General features: G+C 42.7%; 1 protein-coding gene across 1 annotated transcript in view; it reads right to left on the minus strand.

Annotated features, from left to right (window-relative positions):
• FBXW4 (F-box and WD repeat domain containing 4) overlaps positions 1-10,701 on the minus strand; it is a 79,240-nt gene extending 68,539 nt beyond the window's left edge. The window contains exon 1 of the mRNA XM_077748408.1: positions 10,665-10,701. The gene's annotated coding sequence lies outside the window, so the exon portion shown is untranslated. The remainder of the gene's footprint in view (positions 1-10,664) is intronic.
• Positions 10,702-11,093: the final 392 nt, after the last annotated feature.

An 11,093-nucleotide genomic window follows, 5' to 3' on the forward strand; every position in this document is an offset into this window, starting at 1 on the left:
GGCACTTAGTCACCATTATAGTTTGACTGCATTCCTGGGCGCATGACCTATTTTAAACAAAAACAACACAACACGCACCCATGGTAAGCAATCAGGCCCCTTAAAATCTTGGCAACAAGTTGAGTCCAGAGGGACAGAAATTAATCTAGGCAGTTATCTGGAGTCCCCTTTCATCTCACCTCTCCTCCTTCACACCCCAGCCTCAAAGCAAATAAATAAACCTAGTCTGAATAAAAACGCCTTGAGGTGTAGGAGGGGAAAGCGTGGGGATATCAGAGAGGTCTTAAGCCTGCATGGTCTGGAAGATCAGTCAACTCCTGGATCACAACTCAGTTTCCCTCCCTGCCCCATCCTGCAGTTTGATTCCCTTTGAGATGCCACGGATGCTGCCACAGATGCTGCATGACTGGCATGACTTCCATAAGCATGACCGCCTGCTGATTTGGGAATTCGGTAGAAAAGGGGATCTGCTCCCAAATGTAGAACAATGCCATCTCTGGGTGCACTGGGCTCGGGAGGGGAGACAGGGCTATGCAAAATGATTCTTGGGGCTTGGACTTTTAACGCTGTCTCTTGATTTATTTGATCTTGCTTTCCAGAAAGATTTCCCCTGCTGCATTGCCTATACCCACAAGTTCTACCAATACTAAGAAGTTGGCTTTAATACACAAGTCTTTCTTTCCTTCTTTCTTTTTTTCTCTTTTTTTCTAAAAATGTAGGCAATTTTATTCTTCTCAAACTACAAAATACAGGAGCGCCTGGGTAGCTCAGTCGGTTAAGCATCTGACTTTGGCTCAGGTCATGATGTTGCAGTTCATGGGTTTGAGCCCTGCATCAGGCTCTGTGCTGACAGCTCAGAGCCTGGAGCCTGTTTCAGTGTTTCAGATTCTGTGTCTCCCTCTCTCTGACCCTCCGCTGCTCACACTGTCTGTCTGTCTGTCTGTCTCTCTCTCTCTCAGAAATAAGTAAAAAACATTTTAAAAACGTTTTTTTAACTGCAAAATACAGTCTTTGGTTGTACAAACATCACTTGTTACAATCTTGCCAACAGATCACAGCTGGGGAGGGGGTACTTAGCCTCCAAAACCCCTGAGGGGTCTCCTTAAATGCTAACACCCAGGTTAGCACGCTAATGCTGGGGACATGGGTGGTGGTGCAGCTGGCAGTGTACAAGAAACTTCAGGCTCTTCATTTACACTTGCATTAGACTCAATCCTCCAATGGCCTCAACTGCAGAGGTCTATCATTAAGATTTTTTTTTAAATCAAAGAAAAATCATTATATTGTATTAAACCACTTACCCTTCTGGTCAAGAAACAGGGGAACAGCCCCAACACCCATGGTGAAGTAAGACTGTTCCCTACAGTAAGGACAGGACCATGCACGAGGAGACCAAGGAGCAGACCCACCGGTCCCTTGAAAAGCCTCCTAATGTCAACTCCCCTTACTCATTCAACCTCACCTCCCATGGTCCCATACTGTGCAAGTGAACTCCAGCCAAGTCCATCTCCTCTACATCCGTTCTGACACCCACACCTTCTCCTATATTGCCAGCACCTGCCTAACTCGTCCCTGACAAATGCTGGCTTCTTTCTTCTGGGCACCAGCTTACACCTCTACTTCCCTGAGTCTGAAAACTGTTCTCTCTTCCTCATGTGAACCCCTAGACTGTACCCGCAATACCCTAAACTGAGGCCTCATTAACTTTTTTCAGCTATATGTCTTGTTTGTCCAATACGGTCATAAATTCTACAGGTTCAAGGCTTAACCTCTTAGCACTTCTAAAAGTACATCCCAACCAGCAATATTGCAGAGCAGTGGTGCACCAGCAACCCTGAATAACTGTGCCATCAAACTTTATAGAATTTATTTTCATTCAACCAAAGGTCCACACTTTCATGAAGATTTCTGTCAGACAAACCACTGAGCCACAGTGTGACCCATGACACCATCTGCTGCAATTAAGATGAGGATTGTGTGTTTGGGGGATCGTATATGAACTTCATCTCAAAGGATATGAGACAATAAGATCAGGGCAGTAAACAGGTCACTTAAACAGTAACATACCAGATGGTGAATAAGTAGATAGAAAGGTTTTTCAACTTTGTAAAACTTGTTTTTTAAAAAATTACCTTTTAATCCTTTAATGTGTTACCAAGAAATCTATGCACATACACAGGCCTTGGACCCAGAAGGAAAGAACCCTAGCATAATAGGTATTCTGATAGATACTGCTTAGGCACTGCTTACGTAAGTTCTCAGAAGTAGAGTTCTCCCTTGGTAAGTCACATTTTCAGCAATACCTGTAGCTTTTTAGGAGCCTGGACACACTACCTTCTTTTTTCTTTTTTCTTTTTTATTTATTTCTAGGAGAGAGAGAGAGACAGCATGAACAGGGGAGGGTCAGAGAGAGAGGGAGACACAGACTCTGAAATAGGCTCCAGGCTCTGAGCTGGCAGTCAGCATAGAGCCCAACGCGGGGCTCGAACCCACGAACCGTGAGATCATGACCTAAGCGAAAGTCGGACGTTTAACCGACTAAGCCACCCAGGCGCCGCTGGACACACTACCTTCTAGCTCCAAAGGTCCTGCACAAAATGTATAATATACCACACCTTCAGGAATGCAACCAAAGCCCCCAAATTCTTATGCTAGAGAAGCTTGAGGGAAGGAACTTGAGCAGATATAGTACCTTAATGCAGCACCACATGTCAGAGCTGGCCAAAGAAGTTTCAGAAGCACAGGGCATAACACTAATTCATAACCCTGAGCATAGGATTTAGGAATGTGTTCACACTCACAGTCATTTCCTCCTACTATTGGTCAAGTTCTGTATTTGCAGAGCACTTAACCGTGTATGTTCTCTAAGATGTTAGGAGATATTAAGGAGGGAGGAAATTTTTATGGTCTAAACCCTTTAGACAACACTGGCCGAAACAAAATTAAACAGGTCTCTCTATCACAGGACTTCTCAGTGTCTTTAATTTACCAACGGGCATTGTGAACCCCTAAGAGAAGGGATGTGGAGCACAGTATTTCCCGTGCTTATTTCATCACAGAATCAGTTTTTCAACAATCCCACACCACAACTTTCAGAAAGGCTGACCTAGCAGTTTCTGAGACTAAACAACAGCAAGAAAGATGCCACTATTTTTTGTGAACAGGCTGTCCTCTCAGTGAGTGATGAATTAGGCACCAGCAGCTTCACAAGTGGACTTTGTTCTCATACCTTGAAAATGACTTTTCCCTGGGCTCCCCATCTGAAATGTAAGGAATAATTACACTGCTCTGCTTCTCTGGGCTGTTTTTTATTGTTTTTAATCTTGCAACTGTATTCCATATTAATCACTAAAACAGGTTCTCAGCCCAAGTAGCCAGGCTTCAAAATCCCTGGTGCCCTTCCAGCGTGGATGAAGGGATGGAAAGAACATGAACCAGACGCCACCCAGAAAGTTTTTACATCTCCAGTTTCTAGGCCATTATGATAAAGTCAAACTACAGCCAAGATAATGGATAAATGAGAGGTTCTTCTTTAGTAACTCACTTCTAGACAGAGGCCCCTCTTAATGCACACACAGCACCCATATCTGAATCTTGACTCACCTTTTCAATTATGGACTTACTGGGAAAAAAAAAATTCAAAGCAACATGGAAGGTCAAAGCTGGAGCTACAGTAAAGAAAGAAAAAGATGTACTGCAAGAGCACTATGTCCCTTTCTATGCAGGGAAAGGACCCATTACGAGCTAGTGAACAGGGAGAAATACCATTCCTTTTGGTGAAACAGCTTTCCAGGAAAAGTATCTCAACATATTTACTATAAAACAATTTAATTTCCCTGTCCCATCACCTGCCACCCCATCCCCATTCCCCCCAAAAAGCCCACAGATTGTGGATTTCCTCTAATTCTTGGCAGAGTTACCAGAAGAAATATAATACCCCCTTCGGACTGCTCCCAACAGCTGCTAGAACAAGATGGGGATACGGGGGTAACCTTCCTAAGCTGCCTCTAAAAATGACCATTCCCCCTGCCAAACCACGCAGCCAGTGAACATAAGACCTCTCTTTCTCTACTTTGTTAAAGTAGAGGGACCCCAAAAGCAACAGTGTCCCCTAGTCTAAAATACCTGCCTCCACCCATCTGATCTCAACCCGACTATGCGCTGAAGCTTCTGCAGTAAGCCACCACTCTGTTTCTTCCCTAACGCGCATTTCCTGAAATAATCCTCTACCACTTCACAGGACTAGTAGTCTTTCGTTGTTTGCTTAACCCACCAATTTCCACGTTTGGTTTTTTACCAATCTCCAGTTCGGTGTAATTTCCTGGTCTCTGTTCACCTCCCCAATACCACATGCCTTGTACGTACGTACACACACACACACACACACACACACACACACACACACACCTCCTTTCAGGTCAAGAGCCTTGCAAAACAAAAGTCTAGGAACAAATTCAGCCGTGACTACACCGCATCCCAGCCCTTTTGCCCCACCCCAACACCATCACACACTAAATGCACTTCAGTTCTGTTAGAAAAGCCCCATCAGCAGGCGGCAGAGAGACTTCCAGTTAGTCTTCAGCCTCTCAGCTGGGACCACCAACAAAGAAGTTCATGAATGTCAGCTGGGGGCAGCGGCAATATCTCTCTTGGCTGAGGAGAAACTGGATAGAGCTCCCAGCACCATTCCCCAAAGGTGACAGCCGGGGCCTGAGTGAAGACCGTGAAAACTGTACAAGAGCTGGAGGAGAAAATATAATGTAAGGAGTGATTCGGAATCAGGGGCAGAAGAAGGCGGAGGGATGAACTGGCTGACCCCAAATGTCTTTTCCATCTCTAACTCCTATGATTCTTTGACCTCCAATTTTGTGCTGCAGACAAGGAATGGAAAGTCAACAGACGTGGTGATGTTTTTAAAGAGCCTGGCAGTCTGCTCTTGTCATTTAGTGGCCTTTGCATGTATTTTTTAAGGTGTCTCTAAGCCCTGTCTTCATTTCACAGTTGTCACCTTTCTCAGCAATTTGAGCTCATGTCAAATACCAAAAAAGAAGGAGAAGAAGAAAGAATGTACTGGCAATTAATTGTGGGCTAAAGAGGGGCAGGCCCATTGGGTGGCCCAGACTTCCAGGGAGGGCAGTGTGGATGGTTTGGACATAATGAAGAACTGACTCAAAGTTGAGACAATGCAGCTAAACTCCAACAAGAAATAAAGTCTTTCTCCAGATAGTCTCATACTCAGCTTTAGATACGGTTTAGGCGTTCACATGATTCAGGATTTGTGAGCATATTCTTAATCAGGACAACCGTCCTCTTCCCACTGATCACAACTGGATCAGAATCCTGTTCAAATCTGAGCAAGACTGGGGAACAGAAAGGACAACCAAATCTTCCGATTCGCAACCTCATCTGATGGTTGACACACCTGAGATAAAGTCTGGAACTGAGCAAAAATCTGTTCCCGTGGCTCAAAGTGAGGGGTATGCCAATTTCTCACTGAAAATTCAAAACTTGGCTTTGTCCTCATTTTTTCAAAAAGTTGACCTCATCTTAAATTTTCAAAATATACTGGTCTTAAGAAGAGTCTGCCTAAATACTCCCTGTTCCATCGTTAGGAGTCAGAAACAGAACTAATTTGGGGCGCCTGGGTGGCTCAGTCGGTTAAGCATCCGACTTCAGCTCAGGTCATGATCTCACGGTTCGTGGGTTCGAGCTCCGCATCAGGCTCTGTGCTGACAGCTAGCTCAGAGCCTGGAGCCTGTTTTGGATTCTGTGTCTCCCTCTCTCTCTGACCCTCCCCCTGCTTGTGCTGTCTCTCTCTCAGAAATGAATAAAAACATTAAAAAAAAAAAGAACTAATCCAATGCCAGGGTCAACCCAGAGTTAAGATTGTCACACAAAGGTAATTCTTTTCTATGTCAAACACTCAACAATAATTTTTTTCAAAAATCTGCCTGCTTCCTCAGTAACCTTATTGTCTGTTTGATTTCACCTTTACCTAAGGTGAAGGTAGTGGGCACAGAAAACTCAAAGTATGATGTATTGAAACATTTTCTGAGATCTCATTCCAAGAGGAATCGCTCATCTTAGAGACTGTGAAGACTTTGGTTTTCTCCATGTTTCTGCCTTGTATGCCAGAAAATTCATCCCCTACTATTCAATTTTACAAGACTGTAAAGGATATAAGCAGCTCTATATTCTCACGGTCTTGGAGGAAAAGGCCTCTTCCATTCTTCCCGTTTGCATTTGGAGGTGCTAACTGTACTAGCCCTGCTACCACGGGTGTACTGTTTTATTTATTTTAAGCACGTAAACTGAACTCGACTTTTATTGACTCAACAAAGCCATCAAAACAAAAGCCTTTTCAAAACGACTACAGTTGAATATATCCATCTATGAAACTTTTCAATCAACTAGAGAACGAGTCAGGAACTCCCCTCCCAAGGCAAGGCTGAAAGGTGAAGGAGAAAGCCGAAGCTACTTTAAGTTGCTAATTGTTTTCTGAAAATCACTCTTTCAACCTTAAATGTAACCAGGCAGCAATGCCTTCTCCAGGTCAGAGTTACGAAAGGAAACTTTATGCTTGCTGGGCCCCAAAAATGCTCTTAGGTGCCATCATTTTAAAACAAACAAACACACTCTGCTTATCTGTGTCCATCTCACCACTCTGGACGTTAATCATCGCTGAAATAGATACCCCGTTCCCCAGCCTCAAAGAGCTCCAAGCCTGCAAGACCCTGGCGGAGGAATGAATATACATGCCAGGGCAAACACCTCAGAGCCTGACTTCCTAAACTTCTACTGTTCATTCTAGGCAAAACTACCACAGGCAAATGCAAGAGAGCACCCAGGCATTGCTCAAAGGATACTTAACATGAAATTCAAGAGTGAAAACATACAGGACTTGATTTGAGAGGAATTAAGATAAGACTGGCAAAAGTTGTTTTTAAAAAACCCACAGATGTATACACACAGGTATACTTGATTCTTTCTGTCCTCTGCTCTTGTTAACATTTTCAATATTCGGACTTGCAGGGAGTACCTCTGCTCGTCCACCTGTCCTATGATCTACTTGCATTTAACCTTCATTACAAACTGACAGGGTTACATTTCACTGTTTGGTTCGTGAACAAAATTAGTTTTCCTCCTACTCTTCAGGGAAAACTTAAAAGATTGCTATAAGAAACATCTACTTTATTTTTATATCAAAGATCTTTCTATTCCCCCAGGCTTCGTAAAACCTTCAAACGAAACTGATGCTAAACCAGATGACTGACTCAAATTGTCTTTGTGTTCACTTTTTTTTTTTTTTAAAGCTCAGGATTCCTACCCATGTTCACTGTTCGGGCAAGAGGCCTAAAGGGAAGCAAATTATTTGTTTGTGGTTTTAAAGTGGCCAGAATGCCTTCAAGCACAAGTATAAGACCATTAACAAATCACAAGGAACCAAAGCAGTTCATCTTACTCAACAAAGCTATGATCAAGTTAGGAACAGCCATACTGAATGGGACTTTTGCCCCGGGCAGGAAGGTCAGTAAACCTTAGCAGTTTGTGTTTCTGAGCATCAAGAGGCTCTTCAGCAGGGAGTGCAGACCCTGGGCCCACAGGTTGTGCTGTCATGCTTCCAGAAACATTCAGGACAGGTGAGAGAAACCAAACTGTGTGTGCGCACACGCGCGTGCTTCCCCCACCTCCCCACCTCCTGTCTGCAGGCAGCACCTCCGATTCAAACCATCTCCACTCTTGCTAATATACAGACTGCCCAGAGCAGAAGCCAAGCAAGGAAAAAGTTCCAGTTTACGACAATTTCTTGAGTGCCCACTGTGTGCTGAGCACTGTGCTCGTGCTTACACATGAGCACATTTAAGCCTCATTTTACTGGGTAGGCTATTCCCGCTCTTGATAGATGATAAAACTCAGGTCCAGTGAGTTTGTGTAACTTCTGAGAAAATGACGTTTTGTGTTGTGCTCATAAAAACATCCCACTGTCCCGCCTACAGTTAATTAGCCCAAACCATCGGCTACAGTCATACCGTTATCCAAGCAGCCATAGTGGCCCTATACTTTGGGCCCAGGCTCCGGGACACCCTGCGAGGACTGGGGTGAATGCTGTCTCCCTCCAGGGGTCACAACCACCTCTCTTGGTGGCTTATCGTGCCCCTGCAGCTGCCAGAAACAGACCACACTGGTAAACGTTCTCTCCACCTGCTGTAACACGCATAACTTCTTCCCTCAGCTCAGAAAACATGAGCGGTTGACCCTGCCCTTTATCAAGTGCTGTGGTAAAACAACTTCCCTACAATGTCGGAGATAGCTCATCCTAGGACACAGGCAAGAAATCAAAACACACATGGCTAATAAATAATAAAGCCATATCACTTGACAGTCTCAAAGCAACTTATACTATAAACTCATTTTCATTTTGTTGTTAGTTGTTACAGAATGAACACTCATTCCCATAATCTGTCTTTTAGAGCATTTGAAAAGGAAAGAAAAATAAACATCAATTCTTTCATTCATTCATTAATCTCTCTATGGAAAGAAAGCTAAGCTTTGCCTTAACTGGCTTGGGTTTCAGTCATTTTAGCCAACTTCCCTTAAACGTCAACTGATACGTTTTTTGAAAGAATTTTTCTTTTTTTTTTAATTCTGTTTAATGTTTATTTATTTTTGAGAGCGGGAGAGAAATAGAGTGCAAGTGGGGGAGGGGGAGAGAGAGAGAGAGAGAGAGAGAGAGAGAGAGAGAGAGACAGAATCCAAAGCAGGCTCCAGGTTCTGGACTGTCAGCACAGAGCCTGACTCGGGGCCCAAACCCACAAACCATGAGATCATGACCTGAGCCCAAGTCGGACGCCTAACTGACTAAGACACCCAGGCGCCCCAAAAGAATTTTTCTTATAAGAAACGAAGGTATAAGACAGTACGCCAAAAAATTCCAAAGAATCATTATCATCATAGCAGATAACAAACCTGACAACTAGATAACCAGACAAAATCATACTAGAATAAAAGTTAAGCAAAATGATCAGGTTCAAAATTTACAAAAGATTATAGTAATCTTGTACATCATTAATAATACCAGCTGGAAAACATACTGGAAAAGAGACTGCATTCACACACAAAAAAAATGCATAACACATTTAGGAATACTCAGGAATAAAATTTAACAACAGATATATGGGAACTTTACAGTGAAAACCACAAAAACTTTTGAAGAGGCACAGAATTTTTTTGTTGGGGAGTTAAGTGGGAGTGGAGACATGACACACATAAAAAAATCCAACAAGGAGGGGCACCTGGGTGGCTATTTCAGTTAAGTGTCCAACTCCTGACTTTGGGTCAGGCCATGATCTCAGTTTGTGAGTTCGAGCCCCTCATCAGGCTGTGCGATGACAGTGTGGAGCCTGCTGGGGATTCTCTCTCTCCCTCTCTGCCCCTCCCCCCACTTTCTCTCTCTCGAAATAAATAAATAAACAAACATTTTTTTAAAAAAATCCAACAAGGATAATACAACCCTAACAGATATTAGACTCTACCAAAAAGCAACAATATTATAATAGTATGAAAATGGAAAAATATATCTGTGGAACAAAATGGAGTTCAGATGCACATACATACATATATATGTATGAATATATATATATGCACACACACACACATAAACTTAGTAACTGGCAACATAGGTTTCTAAAACAAAGGGAAAGAGAATTATTTAACAAAAAGTATATTACTGATATTGGCTGTTAACTATTTTAAAAATCAAGTTATAAGAAAACCAGCAGAATTTCAAAAAGATTTATCAAGTCTGTGGAAAAATTATAAATTTCTCAGCTTTAGGGTAAAAGAAGAAAAAAATCACAAAAGACTGAAAGATTCTGATATATTTAGTGTAAAATTTCTATAGGCTAAAAAAAGTAAAAAGGACTGAAGGAAATATTTGCATCAAAGATGACAGATGAGAGCCTAGGATCTATGATCCACAGGATTCCAAATTTATGAGAAAAACATCAAGACCCCAATAATAAATGGGCAAAGACTAGGTACAGACAATCTCACAGGTGAAACTAATACATGGGAAAATATTTATTGGGGTCAGTGGTTTAAAAAAAACACAAAATCATAAAACAACAAAACTTTGAGATACCATCATATGCCCACTAAAATAGCAGATTTTTTAAAATTTCACATGAAACCGGTTTAATCCTTCTTTGCTGGTGCCACTGTAACTTGGTACAATTTTACAAACCATAACCTTTGATCCAATAAAGCCAATCTTGAGCAACATACGTATGGTTTGTAACATATGTCAGGAAAGCTATTACCCAAAAATGCTTTATTCGTTTCATTGTTATCTATAATAGCGAAAAGCTGGACACAACATGAAAGTTTAATATTAGAGGAATGTTTTTAATCTCCATTATGGTAGAGTCCACAAACATTTATTATGCACCTATTCTATCAGGATCAGTAAGGCAGCAACTGAGGGATGGAGGGGGGGAGAGGTATGCAACTGAAAGGTAATTTTAAATCATGAATAGTTGTCTAAGGTGATGGTATTCTAGCTCTTTATGTTTTAAAAACTTCAATGTTGTGATACTGTTTCATAATTACCATTTTGGAAACCCAAATTGGATGCAGTTAGGTGCAATCTGAAAGCTTTTACTCACCCAATTCTATCTATTTTCTTCCCTTCCTATTTAACAGCTCAGGTGGTTCACTTTCCATTCACAGGTCTCAGATCCTATCCAAAACAGGTCAAAATGCAATACCAAACCTTTGCAAACCATCTAGACTTAATCCAGTCCCCTGCCATTAGCAGACACCCTTGGNTTTTCTCCACATTCGATTCCGTCCGAGCCCTGCAGCCTAACAACCTTCAGAAGAGGGTGCGCAGATGAATATCCACAAAAACGTTCTGACAGACCACATGGCGGACATGGGTCCTACACCTGGACCACAGGAGGCGTGCGAAGCCTCAGACCGGCCTGGCTCCTGGGGGGCTGAGGAGCCGCGGCAGTCACCCTCTGCGCGGGAAGACACACTCACAAGCTGAAGGCAGTGCTTACGACGGGCTGACTGTGAGAAGCCGCCCAGGG

This window comes from Crocuta crocuta, unplaced genomic scaffold (genome assembly GCF_008692635.1).
Source record: "Crocuta crocuta isolate KB4526 unplaced genomic scaffold, BGI_CrCroc_1.0 scaffold619, whole genome shotgun sequence".
NCBI classification, from domain to species: domain Eukaryota; kingdom Metazoa; phylum Chordata; class Mammalia; order Carnivora; family Hyaenidae; genus Crocuta; species Crocuta crocuta.